Source organism: Aquarana catesbeiana, linkage group LG01, assembly GCF_042186555.1.
Source record: "Aquarana catesbeiana isolate 2022-GZ linkage group LG01, ASM4218655v1, whole genome shotgun sequence".
In the NCBI taxonomy this organism is placed as follows: Eukaryota; Metazoa; Chordata; class Amphibia; order Anura; family Ranidae; genus Aquarana; species Aquarana catesbeiana.
The window spans coordinates 910,204,482-910,226,463 of NC_133324.1; the positions used below are offsets into that span (position 1 = coordinate 910,204,482).

Sequence of the window (21,982 nt, forward strand, 5' to 3'; positions counted from 1 at the left end):
TCACATACGTTGGTCCCTTCTCTCTAACTCCAATGAGGACATTGTCCTTTCTTCCCTCTGACCTACCTAAATACGACAAAAAATTGTCTTACGTTGTTTGGATGTGGTTAGGGCTGTCAGAGTCTACTTGGCAGACACAGCCTTTTTCCACAAGAATGAGTCTCTTTTCGTTCTACCTGGAGGTCCTCATTGGCTGAAAAGAGGTCACAGGAGTGCAGAACTAACTGCACTCCTGTGATCCATGGAAGAAGTACAGCCAAAGTAGCTTTGGCTATATTGATCCAGCGATCATTCATTGAAGGACAAACTAATTAAAATAGTTAAGTGAAATGTATTGTTTTTTTAAATCTATTAACAGACATTGACAGGGCCCCCTAAGGCCCACTTGTTCTCTTTAAAGATATTTCACTGTGATGCTTTGTTTTCCGCTTTAATGTGATAAGAGTCTTGCTGTCACTGTCATATGATCTTGTAGATCTGAGTCACCGGATATGTTCTCCACTCATTCACAGATAACACAATCAGTTGGTTAATGGGGTTGTAAACCCTCAAGGTTTTTCACCTTAATGCATTCTATACATCAAGGTGAAAAACCTTATGTAGTGCAGCTGCCCCCCCCCCAGAGCCCCCCTTTTACTTACCCGAACCCGATTGTTCCAGCGACGGGGATGAGCACAGCAGCTCCAGCCGCTGTCTCAGGTCCTCATTGGATAGATTGAGAGCAGCGCAGCCATTGGCTCCCGCTGCTGTCAATCAAATCTAGTGACATGGGAGCAGGGGGCAGAGTTAAATCTTGCTGTCTGTGTCAATGGACGCAGCAGCAGGACTCGGGAGCGTGCCCGCTCGAGTGCCCCCAGGGAATGCGGGTTTCCGTGGGGGTACTCGAGAAGAGGAGGAGCCGGGAGTGCCGCTGGGGGTCCCCAGAAGAGGAGGATCGGGGTCGCTCTGTGCAAAACCCTTGCACAGAGGAGGTAAGTATGACATGTTTATTATTTTTAAAAAAAAAGAACCTTTACGGCCCTTTTAATAGTTACATAGATTAGTAGAATAATAAAATTTCCCAGCATTTATATTTTCACAGTTCTAAGCCTCTGCCACTTTCTGCTGCTCGATATGGCATCTATAGTATCTATAGGGTGAGGATGTGGTAGAACTTTCAGGTTTTTGTTACCTTTTCATATTGGGGAAATTTTTCCTTACTTCCTCTGATGACCACAAGTTACCAGACAGGATGTGAGGGGAAATCTTACCAAAAAGGATTACATACAGATAATTTTTTATTTTATTATTTGTTCCTGTTGGAGAGATTTCCCCACACCTACTGTATCAGTGACCACTTAAAGTGGAACTACGCTAACAATAAAACATATCATACTGTATGTAATGCAGCCTGTCATTAGCTTTAACACAACAGTTTTTGTTTCTCTTAACCCCCTTCCCCCTCCACAACATAGTTTTACTTCCTGTCGATCCTACCAGTAGATTCAGCATTTTTCCACCTATAAAAAATAAAAAACTGACCAAGGGTGCTTTAAGCAGTCAGCTTTTGTTGATATGGTTTAGACCAGGGGGGGTCTTAAAAATTTCTAAACAAAGGGACAGTTTACTATCCATCAGACTTTAGGGGGGCTGGACTATGACCAGTGAGAGTAGAAAATGCTCTGGCAATAGTGGGAGTACACAATGTCTCAGGCTAGTGGTGAGTCCGAGAAAAACAAATTACATAGTACCTGTAGTCAGCAGGAGAAAGAATAATGCCCCATCATTGGTATTAATGGAAGAAATAATGCCCCATTATTGGTATTAGTGGCAAGAATAGTGCCCCATCATTGGTATTAGTGGCAAGAATAGTGCCCCATCATTGGTATTAGTGGCAGGAATAGTGCCCCATCATTGGTATTAGTGGCAGGAATAGTGTCCCATGATTGGTATTAGTGGCAGAATAGTGTCCCATCATTGGTATTAGTGGCAGGAATAGTGTCCCATGATTGGTATTAGTGGGAAGAATGGTGCCCCATCATTGGTATTAGTGGAAGGAATAGTGTCCCATCATTGGTATTAGTGGGAAGAATGGTGGCCCATCAATTCTGTTAGTGGAATGAGTAGTGCTCAATTGTTTATATCAGTGGAAGAAATAGTGCCTCATTGTTTATATCAGTGGAAGACATAGTGCCTCATTGTTAGTGTCAGTGAGAGGAATAATGCCTCATTGTTGGTGTCATTGGAAGGAATAGTGCCTCATCCTTGTCAGTGGGAGGAATAATGCCCCATCATTGCAGTCAGTGGATGGAATTATAACCCATTGTTGGTGTCAGTGGATGGATTTATGACCCATTGTTGGTATCAGTGGATCAAATTATGACCCATTGTTGGTGTCAGTGGATGGAATTATAACCCATTGTTGGTGTCAGTGGATGGAATTATAACCCATTGTTGGTGTCAGTGGATGGATTTATGACCTATTGTTGGTGTCAGTGGATGGAATTATAACCCATTGTTGGTGTCAGTGGATGGATTTATGACCCATTGTTGGTGTCAGTGGATGGATTTATGACCCATTGTTGGTGTCAGTGGATGGATTTATGACCTATTGTTGGTGTCAGTGGATGGAATTATAACCCATTGTTGGTGTCAGTGGATGGATTTATGACCCACTGTTGGTGTCAGTGGATGGATTTATGACCCATTGTTGGTGTCAGTGGATGGATTTATGACCCATTGTTGGTGTCAGTGGATGGAATTATAACCCATTATTGGTGTCAGTGGATGGATTTATGACCCATTGTTGGTGTCAGTGGATGGATTTATGACCCATTGTTGGTGTCAGTGGATGGATTTATGACCCATTGTTGGTGTCAGTGGATGGAATTATGACCCATTGAATGGTACTTCACTGTTTGTGTCAGTGGGAGGAATAGTGTCCCAAGAATCAGATAGAGGCAAGTAAAGAGCCACATCCCGCCTGCAGGTCACAGTTTAGAGACCACTGGTTTAGACCAATAAAAAAATAACCTTGTTGCTATAACTGCTTAAAAAGCATTAGCTACAGTTGGGAGGTAAAACCCCAAAACTGGGCATCAGAACAAAATTTCCCCTTGTAGTCGGCCTCCTAATAATGATTGCAGCAAACTTGTGCCGTGTGAATGTAGCTTAAAGCTGACCATACACAATTAGTTTCTTTTCATTCAGGCGAAATACTAAACAGATTTCTCCATCCTCCCTCTCACCTGGAGATTGTACTGTTCTGCTGTCAGAATGCACTGATCAGTGCTGCAGCCACTGATCAAGGAAACATGCTACATTTCCCTTTGACAGAAGTCAATCAAACAGTCCCTGCTGAACCAGCCAAATTTTGATCAGTGTGTGGTAAGCTTAAGTAAAACTATTTTTCCAAGTCCCCTAGACATAAACATGCAGTTAATCCTTGCACGGAGCCAAACTGCAAGGGGGCATTTTTACTTTTCCTGGAATTCAGCTTTAACAAGCCCTTGCAGCATTGGTGGGGCCTTACTGCAATTTTTTGTATTTTTTTTTTCTGATGCTGGGAGTGGGACTTTGTTTATCTCTTACTAAAAGTCCATCTAAAATATGTCCATCTAATGCCGCGTACACACAGGCAGACTTTTCAACCGGACTGCTCTGACAGACTTTCCAGTGGACTTTCGACGGACGTTTGACGGACTTCCGACTGACTTTTTTACGAACAGACTTGCCTACACACGATCACACCAAAGTCCGACGGATTCGTACGTGATGACGTACACCGGACTTAAATAAGGAAGTTGATAGCCAGTAGCCAATAGCTGCCCTAGCGTCAGTTTTTGTCCGTCGGACTAGCATACAGACGAGCGGATTTCTGGGTCCGGCGGAGTTACAACGTAAAGATTTGAAGCATGTTCCAAATCTAAAATCCGTCAGATTTGCGTCTGGAAATGTCCGCTGAAGGTCCGGTGAAGCCCACACACGATCGGATTGTCCGCCGGATTTTGTCCGTCGGCGTCCGTCGGACCAGTCCGGTTGAAAAGTCCGACCGTGTGTACGTTGCATAAGACTACCCTGTCTACAGGGGAGTGGAAAAATGATGGATCGATTGCCAAGATCAACAGGTAATTGGGAGAACTCCAAAAAACAAAAACTGCTGTGTTAATGCTAGTGGTAGACTGAATGAATTTTTAAAGTGGTTTTAAAGGCTAAAGGTTGTTTACCTTAATGTATTCTACCTTAATGCATTATTGTCCCCCCCCCCCCAATACTTACTTGAGCCTGATCTCAATGCAGGGCTGTCCCCAAGAGCAGCAGCTCTGCTTCTCTCTTCTTCTCCTCATAGGAACCAGTGAGAGCAGCAGGAGTCATTGGCTCCTGCTACTGTCAATCAAATCCAGTTGCGAAGGAGCAGGGGGCGGGGCTGAGCCTCACTGTGAATGCGCAATAGATGTGGCTCAGGATCAAGCCCACACGAGTTCCCCATAGCAAACCGCTTGCTATGGGGGCACTCGGAAGGCAGGAGGACCCCAGAAGAGGAGGATCTTGGCTGCTCTGTGCAAAACCATTACACAGAGCCAATAAGTATAACATGTTTGTTATTTTTTTTTAACCTTTACAATCACTTTAACTATGCCTATAGTTCCATTTTTAGAGACCATCTGACCTTCACCTCCTTTGGGTTGAATTGATCAATTTGGCCAAGTACCTTGCAAAGGATCTCACGAAGATGCATCCTAGAGATGTTTGCTCTGTTCAATTAATTCTATAATCTTCTACATTAGATCCACATTCACAATATTTAGCAGTCATTAATGACGTGTTCCAGTAAACAGCTCCCCACCTCTACACAGACAGTCCAGTGCTCACATCACCCATGAGGATACATTGTAAGAAGCCTGGGAAAGTCCACAATCTTATTGTTTGGTAGTCAATATGTCGCTGGAATTTTATAGGGGAAAAACAACTTTACTTCTTCTTTCTGTAACAGTTAAAGAAGGTATCAAACCCAAAAACAAAATATGTATGAAATTGCAGCTTAGAAATTCTTAGATATGATGGCTGCATTTGTTTTCTTTTTGTAGGCTTTTTTTCCCCTTTATTTTCACGTAGGGATCCAGCCAGTAAGTCTGTTATTTTTCATCTTTATTTTACAGACCAAGCTGTCCAACAGATGTGGCAGTTAGAGAGTTGATGAAACAAACTGTTTACCACTGATAGGGGTGTACACAATGATCAGCTTTTATTCATTTCTATAAAACATTTATCCCAAAAGCAAAAATACTGTTGTTGTAACGGCTTAAAAAGTGTTAGCTGGGTTCAGCTTTAATTTTATAGCTAAGTCCATCTAAATCTGCTAGTCCATCTAACACTGCCCTGACAATGCTGCACATCTAATGCCCTGTACACACGACCGGTTTTGCCGTCGGAATAAACTCTGAAGGTTTTTCCGTCGGAATTCCACTCAAGCTGTCTTGCATACACACGGTCACACCAAATTCCGACCGTCAAGAACGCGGTGATGTGCAACACGTACGACGGGACAACACGTACGACGTCTCGTACTTGCTTTAGAGCATGTGTCATTTTTGGTACGTCGGAACAGCATACAGACGAGCGGTTTTCCTGATAGGGATTTGTTCCGTTAGGAAAAAATATAGAACATGTTCTCTGAATTTTGGATGTAAAAAGTCCGATGGGGCATACACACAGTCGGAATATACGATGAAAAGCTCACATCGGACTTTTTTTGTCGGAAATTCCGACCGCGTGTACGGGGCATTAGGATTGCTAAACTGTGCATTGTTACTGTGAATACAGAGTTGTATTTAACCACAAGATGGCAGTGTTTAGCATTACTGTTCATCCAGAGACTACTGGGTGTTGTATGCTGTAAGCAGAACTTTCTTCGCAGTTAAAGGGGTTGTAAAGGTAATTTTTTAAAAAAAAAAAAATAACAAACATGTTATACTTACCTTCACTGTGCAGCTCGTTCTGCACAGAGTGGCCCCGAACCTGGTCTTCTGGGGTCCCTCGGCGGCTGTTTCAGCTCCTCCCCGCAAGCATTTACCACCTTAATGCGAGCTCCCTCGCATGGTGGTGAGTGCTTGCGGGCGCGCTCCCGTGATACAGCCGGCGGCTATAGCCGCTCGCTGTATCACTCGGCCCCGCCCCCCGGCGCGCCGCGTCATCGGATGTGATTGACAGCAGCGCGAGCCAATGGCTGCGCTGCTTTCAATCCATCCACTGCAGCCAATCAGCAACCAGGCTGAGCTGCAATGAAGGTGACGAGGACGAGCAGCGAAGATTCGAGGCGTCAGGTAAGTAAAACGGGGGGCCTGGGGGCGGCGGTACTGTCAAAAGTTTTTTCACCTTAATGCATAGAATGCATTAAGGTGAAAAAATTTTTACCTTTACAACCCCTTTAAAGGGGTTGTAAAGGCAAAAGGTTTTTTATTTTTATCTTAATGCATTCTATGCATTAAAGCAGAGGTCCGCCCACTGCTGCAAAAATTAAAAGCCAGCAGCTGCACATACTGACTTTTAAGAATCGGACACTTACCTGTCCTGGAGTCCAGTGATGCCGACACCGCAGCTGATGTTTCCATCAGCTGTCGGGTGTATGCCGCCTCCATAGTGAGTAAGGGAACCCGGCCTTACGGCTTCATGCTGGGAGCCCTACTGCGCATGCGCAAGGCTCCGCTCCTCTCTGCTACTGGCCTGGCGACAGGGGAAGGAGGAGGGAGGAGGAGGGAGCCTGGCAACACCTGCGGCTGAGGCTCCCGGAAGTGGAAACAGGATACCTTGAAAGACAGGTATCCTCTCCCCCCTCCCCCCGAAAGGTGCCAAATGTGGCAGCGGGGGGGGGGGGGGAGTACAACGAGCGGAAGTTCCACTTTTGGGACAAGCGAAGTACAACTAGCAAAGTTCCACTCTTTGCTTTAAGACAAAAAGCCTTCTGTGTGTAGAAGACTCCCTAATACTTACCTGAGGTCCATCTAGTTCCAGCGATGATCAGGAATGTCTCAGCCGTTCAAGATTCTCCTTCCTGATTGGCTGAGACACAGACGCCATTGGCTCCCACTGCTGTCAATCAAAATCAGCTAGCCAATCAGGGGTGAGAGAGGGTGGGGCCAGGTCGGGGCTCTGTGTCTGAATAAACACAGGGAGCTGTGACTCAACTTGGGTGCCCCCACAGCAAGCTTCTTGCTGTAGGGGCACTGAACAGGAGGGAGGAGCCAGGATCACAGAAGAAGAAAGCCAAAAGAGGGTATGTGCCCCAAGGGGGATATTATGGGCAGTACAACACCAGGAAATAATTATATGGTGCAGAAATAGAATACAGTAGTATTGTTTAAAAAGATTATCACAAAGTTTTTATTGTTTACAAAATATGCAAAATATCTACAAACATAGAATCAATATAAGATCAAAGAGATGGAGGAGACAACAATCAATTGTGATCTAACTGCTATAGTGCTGTAATAGATCATCCCAGTAGACCCAAGGGTCAGCTCACTGGAGTGAAAATAAAACAGCACAGGACACTCTACATGTTTCGGAATAACATAGAAAGACTCAGTTCTTTCTATAGTGTATGTTTCCTTCCTCAGGAGTTTCAAAGAAGCAGTTTTGATGTGTTTAAAACATTTGTCTCTTCATTGTAAACATTGTACATAGACGTATTGAGAGATGGGCTCCCACAGCCTTGGGTCCAAGGGGTTAATTAGGTTTTCTAGTCACTGATACAAGCAGTAATTGTTATTGAAGAAGTAAGAAGAGAGATTTTGGGTACTATACAGAGTTTGGCTTTGGCGTTGACCCCAAAAAAGACGGCAGGCCAGGGCTCACAAGAGCTACCACTGGTGGATGGACTTGGCATGTATCTTTGGTGGTTCGTTGTAATGACACACACTGCAGGGAAAGCAGGCTTCTCTCAGCTACATAGCTTTCATAGCTTTTCTCTTGCTTTCACTTCTTCCAGTAGTGTATATTTATGTTTTGAGCTTTTATCCAATCATATCCATCATGTGTTGCCAGGGTAAAAAAAAACCTGCCTTAAAGAGGAAGTAAATCCTGATGGGTGTTACTTCCTCTTTGTTTCCCTGCAAAGGTAAAGCATAATGGCCTACTATGCATTGCATAGTAGCCCATTATGTGACACTTACCTGCAGGAGAAGCCCGCAATGCCCCCGTCTTACTCGCTAGTAGCGAGCGTCCATTCTTCACCCCTCTTCCTTCCGGGGCCGCGAACTCCGGGTCTGTGACTGGCCGGAGTCTCGTGACAGCGCGTGACGTCACTCCCGCGCATGTGCGCGGGAGACGCCTTTAACGGCATGACTTCGTGCCCTTTCTAACTTTGGCGCATGCGCAGAAGAAATCGCCATAGGGCAATTTGCAAATATCTCCTAGACTGTGCAGGTCTGGGAGATATTTCAAGCACCTACAGGTAAGCCTTATGCCCTGTACACACGGTCGGACTTTGTTCAGACATTCCGACAACAAAATCCTAGGATTTTTTCTGACGGATGTTGGCTCAAACTTGTCTTGCATACACACGGTCACACAAAGTTGTCGGAAAATCCGATCGTTCTAAACACGGTGACGTAAAACGCGTACGTCGGGACTATAAACGGGGCAGTGGCCAATAGCTTTCATCTCTTTATTTATTCAGAGCATGCGTGGCACTTTGTCCGTCGGATTTGTGTACATACGATCGGAATTTCCGACAACGGATTTTGTTGTCGGAAAATTTTATATCCTGCTCTCAAACTTTGTGTTTTGGAAATTCCGATGGAAAATGTGTGATGGAGTCTACACACGGTCGGAATTTCCGACAACAAGGTCCTATCACACATTTTCCGTCGGAAAATCCGACCGTGTGTACGGGGCATTAATCTAGGCTCACCTGTAGGTTAAAGTGGTTGTAAAGGGTTTACAACCACTTTAAGGCCTTCTAGCATAAGTTATTGCACGCCTGCTAGATGGCACTGGTGTTGCCAACTTAAAGTGGTTGTAAACCCTAGGAGAAAAGAAAAAAATCCTGCAAGACAAAGGCATAATGAGCTTGTTTGCATAGCATTGTGAATTACTTACCTGAGATCGAAGCCCCTGCAGCCGCCCTCGTACACCGCTCTGGCAGCCGACATCGCTCCTGGAGTTACTTCGGGTATTGCGGGCTCAGGCGCTGTGATGGGCCGGAGCCATGATGATGACACTCCCACGCGGTAACGGCACACTCACTGAAGCACAAATACAGGGGATATCTCCTAAACCGTTCAGGTTTAGGAGATATCCAGGGTAGCTACAGGCAAGCCTTATTATAGGTTTACCTATAGCAAAAAGTGTGTTGTAAGGGTTTACAACCACTTTAAAGTCTTACTAAAACCCACAACAGTAAAATCAGTCTGTATATACAGCATAGCATGCTTGTTATACTCACTGTGGAACTTAAGGGGTTAATCCTCTGCATTGTGTTTTATCCTGTATGCATAGATCCTCACCTCCCTGCATTGTCTTTCTGGGGAGGGCCAGCTAACACAGGCAGAGTAGCCGACCTGCACATGCTCAGTACATGCTCAGTTGTGTCTTTTATGTTGGAGAGAACATTTCCTTGTTTTCAGAGCTACCCAGGTCACATGATATTGACATCACACATGTGGGCGTGTATACAGGCTGTAGTGAAAATCTCCTCCTTCCTGAACTCTCAGCACTGAAGAAACTCTGCAGCTTATCATGTAACCGAGGTATACAGATCATACAAAAGGGTATATAGTGTCAGTATTTTAATGTAAAAAGAAGATTTATAAGCTGTGGGCACTGGGGGGGGGGGGGGGGGGGATGAACTATTTTCATATTACTGGGTTTAGTAACACTTTAAGATCTGATTGGTTAATGCAACAGTTTCTTTGCTATTACTGTAACCTGCACTGTTCATTTTTAATGTCTCAAGGCAGATTTCTTTCATTTTAACTGCCATTTCATGCACTGAGATACCTCCTTAGACTCAGTCTGTCCAGACAGTATGATCGCCTGCTGACTTGGGAACATCCACAAGCAGCTTAAAGCCGGCCATAGACTTTCCTGCAACCATGGAGAAACTAGGACAAGCATGAAAATTCCAACAGGCTGGTTGTACCCAAATTGATCAATCAGCTTGGGTACAATCAGCCTGCCCATACATGTTTCCAATCTCAGCCGCTCCTTGCTGAACCATCTGAGATTTGAACTGTCTATGGCCGGCTTTACTCTTCAATAAGACAAAAAAGTTGGATCCAGCACAATTTTACTTCAGATAATTAAAGTACAGAGGAGGTTTTATCAGGGAACAAGGAAGAAAGAGGCAGGGTCCCGCTATAGCCAAACTGACTAGCATTTAAAGCAGTTCTCACCTACCCCCCCACCTTACCTATAGTGCTCTGCAAAGCACATACTCAGCTGCACAGCGAATCCAGCATTGTCCCTCTGCAATCCGTCTGTTTGCATGCCACACATTGGATCCTGCAATGCCATCTTGGTCTTCAAATGGCTTTCTCTTTCAGGTGTGAGCAGCCTGCTCTAATGTGCCAGTCCCCCTCCCCCGCCCGCCATTCGGACAGCTTCCCCCGGTCGCTCAGTGTAACAATCTTGCAGCTTCTTGGAAGATGTGATATAAATATCCCAGGAGGTTGCAGGATTATGTACATGTCGTTCTGGTTCTAGAGTGGAATGGAGACGGGCTGAGACTGTAAATGTAAAAAATAGAAAAGGTAAAAAAAATTTTGTGCAATTCTGCCTGCGGAGGATAGGAGTTTTAATGCAAAATTAACTCCCTTTTGGGAGTTAAGTTCAGTTGTAGCAGGAGGGGGAGGACAAAGGGAGATATCAAATCACAAAAATAAACGTGTTGCAGTGGCCCAAAACTGCAACTAGATGTCAGCATACTACTGAACAATAATAACCTGATGCAGTTCAATACAACACAGAAAAAAAATACATATACGTGGAACAGAACACACGGCTTGCATTTATAAAATACAATTAATAATGTATTAATGAACATGGAGCTGCATTAACCACTTGCCGACCATCCGCCGCAATTGTACTGCGGCAGAATGGCGCGGCTGGGCGAAACGACATTATGTAAGGTCGCTTCGCCCTGTGGCCACTAGGGGGCGCTCATGCCGCCCCCCCCCCCCGCTCGCCCCCCAAGCCGATGTGAGTGCCCAGCGGTAACGATCACTGCCGGGCTCCCGCGATCGCCGCTGACACACGGAGAACCGGGATCTGTGTGTGTAAACACAGTTTCCGGTTCTCTGAGGGAAGAACAGACAGATCGTCTGTTCATACAGAGTATGAACAGCGATCTGTCATCTCCCCTACACAGTCCCTTCCCCCCTTCAGTTAGAACACACACTAGGGAACACATTAACCCCTTGATCGCCCCCTAGTGTTAACCCCTTCACTGCCAGTGACATTTTTAGAGTAATCAATGCATTTTTATAGCACTGATCACTGTATTTATGCAAAATGGTCCCAAAAATGTGTCAAAATTGTCTGTCGTGTCCTCCATAATGTCGCAGTCCTGAGAAAAATTGAAAATCGCCGCCCTTACTAGTAAAAAAAAAAGTTAATAATAAAAATGCCATAAAACTATCCCCTATTTTGTAGGCGCTATAACTTTTGCGCAAACCAATCAATATACACTTATTGTGATTTTTTTTACAAAAAATATGTAGAAGAATACATATCGGCCTAAACTGAGGAAAAAAATAGTTTTTTATATATTTTTGGGGGATATTTATTATAGCAAAAAGTAAAAAATAATGCATTTTTTTTCAAAATTGTAGATCTTTTTTTGCTTATAGCGCAAAAAATATAAACCACAGAGGTGATCAAATACCACCAAAAGAAAGGACGTGGGAAAAAAAGGACATCAATTTTGTTTGGGTGCAATGTCGCACGACCGCACAATTGTCAGTTAAAGCGACACAGTGCCGCATCACAAAAAGTGATCTGGTCAGGAAGGGGGTAAAATCTTCCGGGGGCTGAAGCGATTAATGTGTTTTTCTTTTATTTGCCTGGAGTTCAGCTTAAAAAAAAAAAATAATAATAATAATTTGACTGAAGTTAGACGAATGAATCCTGCATGGCGGGTCACCGCTGCCTCTTCCCATTCTATTCTTGGCCCAGGCTGCTAATGGACAATGATATGAATGAACCTGCCTGCTTCATCTCTTCCACTTTCCTTTCCATGTGACCTCAGCTTCCCGTAAAACATCTGGAAGAGAGAAAGAAAAAGACCTTCCCATTTTTATTCTCCCTGTTTACATTCTCCAGCGGTGAATCACTTTCCTCCAGAACACAAGGTCACCGCCACTCTCCGACATAAAACTTCAATGGAACAGGAAACAATCCCAGCATCGCACATCCCCGAGCCTGGCAGACGTTCCATCATTTCATACAAAACCACAAAGTGTTCCTGCGGTCTTGACGGGCTGCAAAAACCCATATCCCGGAGCAAGACTGGATTCCACACTCTGTGTAGTTTGGAGGTTTCATTATGAACCACTGACCACCGTTCTACAGATAATGGTGGCTCAAAGTTGGGGAAAGGTTAAAACACAAAATCTTATATTAACAATAATATATTATAATATATAAAATGATATATATATATATATATATATATATATATATATATATATATATATATATATATATATATATATATATACATATATACACACACATATACAGTGGGTATAGAAAAGAATCCCCCCCCTTTAAAATAATCACATTTTGTTGCTTTTCAGCCTGAAATGAAGTCAGGCACAGTTTTTGTTTTATCCAGCTGTATTTACTCAGTGCAACTTACTGTGTAACACTCAAGTGGAAAATATAATGCCAACATGCCAGAAAAAAAAAATCAAAAAACAGAATCACTGAGTTGGAAAAAGGATCACCCCTCCTAAAAATAACTTGTAAACTCAATCAGGTGGGGCTAATCACCTTTTCAATAGAACACAAAGCCATACTAGTATGGTGTATAGATGCCACAGCCGCAATTATTTGATTTTGCGGCTGTGGCAGGAATTATACCCCTGCCACTTTCAGCATGCACTGGGGGTGGAGGGTTCGGTGCAGTTTGCCATCTTTGCCCTGAGCCTTGTCCCGGCACTGCATACTAGCACATTATGGAATTAACCTGCTGGAGACCCTGCTATATATTTTTTAAGTTTACTAGTGGCTGTATATGAACGAAGCATATCCCTCAATAGTGTACTTGTATCAAAGTACTAAGTGTCACTTCTGTCTGCTACTTCATTCCTCTGCTCTCACCATGAGTCCTTTCTGACAAGGTTTCCTGATACCAAGAGAAAAATGGTGATAGACAAGCTTTATAAATTCTGCATTGTGAATGGATGTAGAGAAGAGAAGACTGCAGGTCAACCGGTACAACTTATGTAGGAGGATTTATTTGAATAATGTGCATTAGGGTGTGCCCAGGCCCACCCGGCACACCCCCTGCGCACGCCTATGTCTCTGTGTATCATCTGAGGCCAGTCACTTCACTGGGTATATCTAAGGGTTTACAACCACTTTAAGCTTTAAAACCCATTTCTTTTTTTGTCATCTGCCATTGGAAACAGTTACATTCACTTCCTGTCCTGTGGACACAATAGGATATAAGAGGAAATCCGATCAGCAGTTAATATTGCAACAGATGTCCCCATTCCTATTCTGGTGACAACTCAAAATGTTGTATTTTTCCTTCTCTTTCAGTCCCAATGGTCACCAGTACAAATAGAGAGGGTAAATCTTCCCAGCATGGACATAGACAGAAATGAAAAAAATATCCTAACAAATTCTCCCAGCACCACACCTTTTATCTTTGTCTGGAGTTCACGACTAATGGTGACACCATCAACAACCAGTAGAAGAGAGAGCCAGTACTCAATCGGTCAACCTCAGGATATTAATGAACTCATTAAAATCCTGAGATGAACTGGTTGATTGCCAGCTCTCTTCTACTAGCAATAAAAACCCATCAGGATTTCTAAACCTTCATCAGCCTACCAAAAATGAAAAAAAAAAATAGGTTTGGCTTTAGATACACATTAAAGCAGTGTTGAAACAATAACCAAAGCAAACCATGTTGCTGCTATAGAGCCTGGGGTTGGGAGGGGCCCATTAGAAAGCAAATTAAACAGTGAAATTTCCAGTCTAGAAGAGCTGACCTCACACACACTACCTCCTGCATCCTAGCAACTGGGGGTTCTAGGTGGCATGAGCTGCCTGCATCCTAGTAACTGAGGATGCTAGCTGGCAGGAGCCACCTACATCCTAGCAACCTAGGTAGTAGTGTGTTACCATGTGTTGTGAACTGCAATGCATGTGCATCAGAGGTGCATTGAGTTAATGCGTTGGGGTGCCATCGACAATGGTACCTCAGTAGGCTCCAACACATAACCAATGGAAATTTGTGAGGACCAGAATATGGTACTTATGCTACATAGTGAGCCATCAACCTGAAACAAGCATGTAGGATGGACATTGGCACCTTTAAGACTTTACTAGGTGCAAACTTGTTCCAGGTCAGGATGACGGCCCCAGAGCTTGAACCTTAAAAAAAAAAAAAGTCATCATGACAGCTCCCATATCTCTGTCTACATCGATTGGTAAATGCAGTGTAAGAGACACATTACACATGCCGTAATCGGTCACTAAGTGTCAACAATGACTCATTATACCCTGGCTAGGCTAATTTCCCTATAACCTATTGCAGAAGTAGTTCTCATGGGATGAGCAGAGAATCAGGCTATGGTCACATGGGATGTCCGTGTTTTGATGTCTGACTTCTGTTTATTAGACTATGACATGTGTTACGCTCATGTTCTACAAAGCCTGTTAGATAACCTGGCATTCAGCTCCTTGTGATAAAACATTAAATGGGGTTTGATTGTATAAGGGAGACCTGTGATAAGACTGGTATCTTTCCTTATGAAGATACTTCTTGCCTGGCACTCATTATTATTATTATACATGATTTATATAGAGCCAACAGTTTGCACAGCGCTTTACAACATGAGGCCAGACAGTACAGTTACAGTACAATTTAATAAAGGAGGATTCAGAGGGTTCTGTTCATTAGAGCTTACAATCTAGGAGGGAGGGTCAAGGGATACAAAAGGTAATAACTGTGGGTGATGAGCTGATGGAGAAAATAAAATTGCAGGTATTAGGTGGGGTCAGAATATTTTTTTCTGAAGAGATGGGTTTTCAGGGATTGTCTAAAAGTGGACAAAGTAGGAGATGGTCGCACAGATTGGGGAGGGAGTCCCAAAGGATGGGAGAAGGCTGGAAAGTCCTGGAGGTGAGCGTGGTATGAGGTGTCAAGGTAGATAGAGAGCAGGAGGTCTTAGGAGGAACAGAGAGAATGATTAGGATGTTTTTTTGAGACTAGGCTAGTGTTGTAGCTGAGGGCCAAGTTGTGGTTGGCTCCATAAGTTGTTGTTAGTTTTTTTAACTTAATTTATTGGGTGAACAGAAGCCAGTGGAGGGATCGGCAGAGAGGGGTAGTAGACACTGAATGGTTGGTAAGGTGGATGAGCCTGGTAGCAGCATTCAGGGGATAGCCTGTGTAAAGGTAATCCTGTGAGAAGGGAGTTGCAGTAGTCGAGATGAGAGATGACCAGGGAGTGAACTAGGAGCTTAGTGGTGTCATTGGTTAGGAAGTGGTGTATTTTGGAGATGTTGAGTAGGTGAGGTGACAAAATTTGTACAGTGATTGGATGTGGAGCCGAAAGGAGAGTTCAGAGTCAAGGATTACACCTAGCACCCTGGCATGTGAGGACAGGTTGATAGTTGTGCCATTGATTTTGACTAAGAAATCAGGGGAAGAGGCACGTGGGGGAGGAAACTGTATGAGCTTGGTTTTGGATAGATTGAGTATGAGGAAGTTGTGTGAAATCCATACTGATATGTCTGTTAGTAAATTAGTGATATGCGAGGAGACTGAAAGAGTGGGCTGAGGGGTAGAGAAATAAATTTGAGTGTCGTCAGCGTAGAGATGGTATTGGAAGCCATGGGTGGCTATTACCTGACCCAGGGAAAAGGTGTAGATAGAGAGTAGGAAAGATCCGAGAACAGAACCTTGGGGGACCCCGGCAGAGAAAGGAAGAGGAGAGGAGGAAGTAGAATTGTAAGTAACACTAAAGGTGTGGTTGGAAGAGTACAGTCACGGAGACCAAAGGCGTGGAGTCTTTTGAGGAGGAGGGGCTGGTCCATCAATCAACCTAAGGCAGCAGAGAGGTCCAGGAGTAGGAGTAAAGAATAGTGCCCATTGGATTTAGCTGTTAGAAGATCATTTGTGAGTTTTAGGAGAGCAGTTTCAGTGGAGTGTTGAGGGCGAAATCCTGACTGAAGGTGATCAAGAAGGTTATTCTCACTGAGAATAATCTTCTTGATCACCTTCAGTCAGGATCAAGAAGGTTATTCTCGGTGAGGTAGTCTACAACAGACCACCTCACCGAGAATAACCTTCTTGATCCTGACTGAAGGTGATCAAGAAGGTTATTCTCGGTGAGGTGGTCTGTTGTAGACTAGACGTTCAAGGTGTTTGGATAAAAAAGAGGAACAAGGAGATGGGGTATAGATTGTTAGGATTAGGGGGGTCCAGGGAGGGCTTTTTAAGTATTGGGGTGACTAGTGCATGTTTTAGAGATTAACTAAAACTGGAGAGTGCAAAATCGGGTGCAGTTCAGCATAGAAACCAATCATATTCCAGGTTTAATAGTCACAGCTTAATTGAACAAGCTGAAGATAGAAGCTGATTGGCTACCATGCACATCTGCATCAGATTATGAGAAACAGGGAAATGTAGATCAGGAGTTCTGATCTCACCAGTGTTATGTCTATGAGTCAGTATGTCCAAAGGATTTCAACCGGAGACAGCTAGGCTACGGGCATTTTTGGAAAGATGTCAGCAGTGGCAGTCTGTGCATGTCTCTTATGACAGATGAAAGTGCACTTTAAAGCCCAACTCTATTATTCTCGGTGAGGTGATCTGTTCAAGACATTCAAGGAGTTTCAACAAAAAGGAGGAGCAAAGAGAAGGGCCATAGATTGTTAGGATTAAGGGGGTCCATACTCTTACGTCCAGAGGACCCCTTTCTGCTCCTGAGACTTGCTAACACCAACGGTATGTTTTATTTTTAAATTATTTACCCTTTTCTGATGTCATGTAACATGTTATTTTGTCTTCTCTAGGCGTTGGGCGATTCTAGATGATGCAGATGTCATCATGACAGCGTTGTCCCCCTTTCACAGGAACACAAAAAAAGGGAGGTTGGGACTTTAGATGACCACCACCAGCGTCATGTTGTCACAGCGTGTGCGGAGAGGGGCCATCGATCCGGGCGGTAATCACCGCCATAACCAATGCTCACAAATCCCAGCTGTGTCGGCTATGGTGAAAGAAATCGCATCGCCGCCGCAACGCCTAGAAGTTGTTTTATTAGACTATGACATGTGTTACACTCATGTTCTACAAAGCCTGTTAGATAACCTGGCATTCAGCTCCTTGTGATAAGATGTTAAATGGGGTTTGATTGTATAAAGGAGACCTGTGATAAGAGTGGTATCTTTCCTTATGAAGATACTTTTTGCTTGCCACTCATTATTATTATTATACATGATTTATATAGAGCCAACAGGAAGTACTTGGATCCGGATTTTAGTAATATTTTTACAAATTCTACAGCCTTCAAAAGGAACACTGCAAAGACCTCACGTATTAAGATGTACAGTATCTCACAAAAGTGAGTACATCCCTCATATTTTTGTAAATATTTTATTATAATGTGACAACACTGAAGAAATGACACTTTGCTACAATGTAAAGTAGTGAGTGTACAGCTTGTATAACAGTGTAAATTTGCTGTCCCCTCAAAATAACTCAACACACAGCCATTAATGTCTAAACCACTGGCAACAAACGTAAGTACACCCCTGTGAAAAAGTGAAACTGTCCAAATTGGGCCTAAATTGTCACTATGTTGTGTGGCCACCATTGTTTTCCAGCACTGCCTTAACCCCCTTGGGCATGGAGTTCACCAGAGCTTCACAGGTTGCCACTGGATTCCTCTTCCACTCCTCCATGAGGACATCACAGAGCTGGTGGATGTTAGAGACCTTGCTCTCCTCCACCTTCCATTTGTGGATGCCCCACAGATGCTCAATAGGGTTTAGGTCTGGAGACATGCTTGGCCAGTCCATCACCTTTACCCTCAGCTTCTTTAGCAAGGCAGTGGTCGTCTTAGAGGTGTGTTTGAGGTCGTTATTATGTTGGAATACTGCCCTGCAGCCCAGTCTCTGAAGGGAGGGGATCATGCTCTGCTTCAATATGTCACAGTACATGTTGGCATTCATGGTTCCCTCAATGAACTGTAGCTCCCCAGTGCACTCATGCAGCCCCAGACCATGACACTCCCACCACCATGCTTGACTCCATCTGAACCAAATAAGTTTATCTTGGTCTCATCAGACCACAGGACACGGTCCCAGTAATCCATGTCCTTAGTCTGCTTGTTTTCAGCAAACTGTTTGCGAGCTTTCTTGTGCATCATCTTTAGCAGAGGCTTCCTTCTGGGACGACAGCCATGCAGACCAATTTGATGTAGTGTGCGGCGTATGGTTTGAGCACTGACAGACTGACCCCCCACCCCTTCAACCTCGGCAGCAATGCTGGCAGCACTCATATGTCTATTTCCCAAACACAGCCTCTGGATATGACACTGAGCACGTGCACTCAACTCCTTTGGTCGACCATGGCGAGGCCTGTTCTGAGTGGAACCTGTCCTGTTAAACCGCTGTATTATCTTGGCCACCGTACTGCAGCTCAGTTTCAAGGTCTTGGCAATCTTCTTATAGCCTAGGACATCTTTATGTAGAGCAACAATTCTTTTTTTCAGATCCTCAGAGAGTTCTTTCCCATGAGGTGCCATGTTGAACTTACAGTGACCAGTATGAGAGGGTGAGAGCGATAACATCAAATTTAACACACCTGCTCCCCATTCACACCTGAGACCTTGTAACACTAACGAGTCTCATGACACCAGGGAGGGAAAATGGCTAACTGTGCCCAATTTGGACATTTTTACTTAGGGGTGTACTCACTTTTGTTGTCAGCGGTTTAGACATTAATGGCTGTGTGTTGAGTTATTTTGAGGGGACAGCAAATTTACACTGATATACAAGCTGTACACTCACTACTTTAGATGGTCATTTATTCAGTGTTGTCACATGAAAAGATATAATAAAATATTTACAAAAATGTGAGGGGTGTACTCACTTTTGTGAGATACTGTATGTCACAATATTTTTTTTTGATTACTAAAAATTCAGATATATTTTAATAGGTGACTGCCAGGAAGTGGTGAAATCTTTCAGTTGCAAGAGATTAAAATCATCTGTGTATTTGAGCACTAAAGCTGATGTCACGCAACTGATTTACACAGTTAAAAAGATAGTTGTGTTGCAAAAGACATAAGTCCATCTAGTTCAAGCGACAGAAAAAAATAATACAAATAAATGAAAACTTCCATACACATGTAGTGCACCCCCAAAAGAGCTGCTGAATGAAATAACCCTCTGTGTTAAATCTGGAGCAGGAACTATCAATGTTACCATTGTAGCCAAGTCCCGAGCCTCTTCAGGCCTCATGGTGACCTCCAGAGTTAGGGACAGCTGACATCCTTCTGTGTAGAGTGGGTTAAAAGGCATGGTGGGTGCAATGTAAGGTAGATTAATGGGTGCCAGACACTTCTTGAATGCAAAGAGATTTATTTTCTCTTAAACGGAACTGTGGGATAGAGGGTTAGGGCCAGGACACCCTTTAGTAATTGCAATGTTAATTAGCAGACTCCGAGACTTCTATAGGTAGACAGACATGCAGGGAAAGGCACCCAGCTGGACACCACATCTGCATGTGTAGACATGCTGTTTCCTATGGCAACAATCTTGAACAGTTTCTAACACAGGTTATAATGAACTCTTTCACTTCCTCAACGATCTCCTTTTTAGATCTTCACTCAACTGAGCCCCCAGTGTATCACTTAGACCCGCTGATCCACTGCCACTGGATCTCTTGAGCTCTTCCAATCTTCTCACTGAGTATCTTCCTCAAGCGTCACCCCCGTGTCCCTGCTGGGTCCCTAGCTTGGCACTCACAGATACTCCTCAAGCGTCACCCCACTGGCCTGCTCCATCACTGGCTTGGCACACAAGACTGCTCTGCAAGCGTCACCTCCACTGGCAGCTGGGTTGCTGGCTTAAAACCTGCTGAAGTTTCCCAATTCTTCACCGTCCCCGGTTGGTGAGAATACTGCTCTGTTACTTGCTTCAGCTACTCACGGTAGTCCCTGGTAACAAGGTGGATGGTCCCTTAGTGGCGACAGTTTCCCCTCTACCTCCAACCACGACAGGTTTTCTGGCTGGCAGAACCGTCACTTTGGTTGGACCGCAAGCCGCAGTCCCAACCCTGCGCTGCTCTCTTGCTTCTGGATAGGCCCTTAGACAGCCTAGCAGCCAGATGTCCACGGGATAGGCCTCAGGCTCTGGCCTAGCAGCCAGAACCCTGATCACCTGACCTCACCCAAATAAATAGGCTCTCCCAGCAGGCCAAGGGATATATATATATATATATATATATATATATATATATATATATATAAATAGAGAGAGAGAGAGAGAGAGAGAGAGAGAGACCTTCTACACTACATATGTCCATGGACTAGCAAAGAAAAAACAGGAAATGACTGGGCTGGATTTCACCAACCTTTTAGCTCAACTTAAACTGTAACAGGGACACCAAGAGTGCAGTGATGGCAGCAAGAAGTGGGGTAGAAAACCATCAAATCCTTCCGGAATGAATGAGCTATGTTCAAGTCTGCCTGCAGGACTTCACAGTATACCCAATAAACAATCATCCCACCTTCCTATAAAGGGATATATACAGTATATATATATATATATATATATATATATATATATATATATATATATATATAGACACACACACACGTAGGAAAGGGAAAATGAGGAAAGGCATTTAGGTCTAGCCGGCTTGGTTGGGGCTTTTGTGGTGGTGCAGTTAGAGTCAGTGAGACAGATGTAGCAGAAGAAACTGGAGGGGTTAACTCAAAGGAAGTTAAGAAAGTTAATCACAGAGTTGCAACAAGTTCAGGATTGGAGGAGTGGGATTATCAATGCTGCAGTTATTGAACCTGAAGGTGTAGCCTCAAGGTATTATTGCAATAGTCTAGAGAATGGTCTGGGTAGCCTGGATGACTCTCAATGGGGTGGTGAGGTAAGAAAAAGATGAACTAAGGTGTCAGTGTCTGCTGCACAAGAAATGAGTTAACAACCCTATCCCCAAACTCCTGCATTTCAGTGGTAGGTCCCAACAGTGAAGGGGCCCCTCGTGTACTGATGTGAGGACTCCAGGGAACCAGCTTGACTCTTCTGGAACTGCTGGGCAAACTAGTGACCCACCTCTGGGATGCTAAGAATGGACTGGCGACTCTGTCCTCACTGCTGTCTCCTCTGCCCAGTCTGGCTCCAAATTCCCTGGTTTTCCTGGACAGTTCTGCAAAACCTGCAAAGCCCCTTGGGAGCTGTGGTTTTCTTTGCAATAGAGAGAAGATCCACCTGAGAGTGATGAAGCTACACATCCTTTTCCTCTCTGCCACCCAGTCTAGGCCAATCAGAAGAGAACAAGGAAAGTCAATGGGAGCATAATCGGCAGACATGCTGGGACTTGCTGTGCCTCAACAGTTGATGTCATTCAGTTAGGCTTAATGTACACGGGACGTTTTTACAACCTCTCCTGAACGATTTAACTTGGCAGATAAAAACCCACGTTTAAAATGTCCGGTTTGCCACATTTACATGCCGCGTTTAGCAGCGTTTTGCCGCGTTTGCGTTTAGAAGCGTTTGAAAAAAATATGTTATTTTTTTT

General features: G+C 44.0%; 1 protein-coding gene across 1 annotated transcript in view; it reads left to right on the forward strand.

The window, feature by feature from the left end:
• Positions 1-17,728, forward strand: part of LOC141120301 (pantothenate kinase 2, mitochondrial-like) — a 78,360-nt gene extending 60,632 nt beyond the window's left edge. The window contains exon 8 of the mRNA XM_073611002.1: positions 17,233-17,728. The gene's annotated coding sequence lies outside the window, so the exon portion shown is untranslated. The remainder of the gene's footprint in view (positions 1-17,232) is intronic.
• The last annotated feature ends 4,254 nt before the right edge of the window (positions 17,729-21,982 follow it).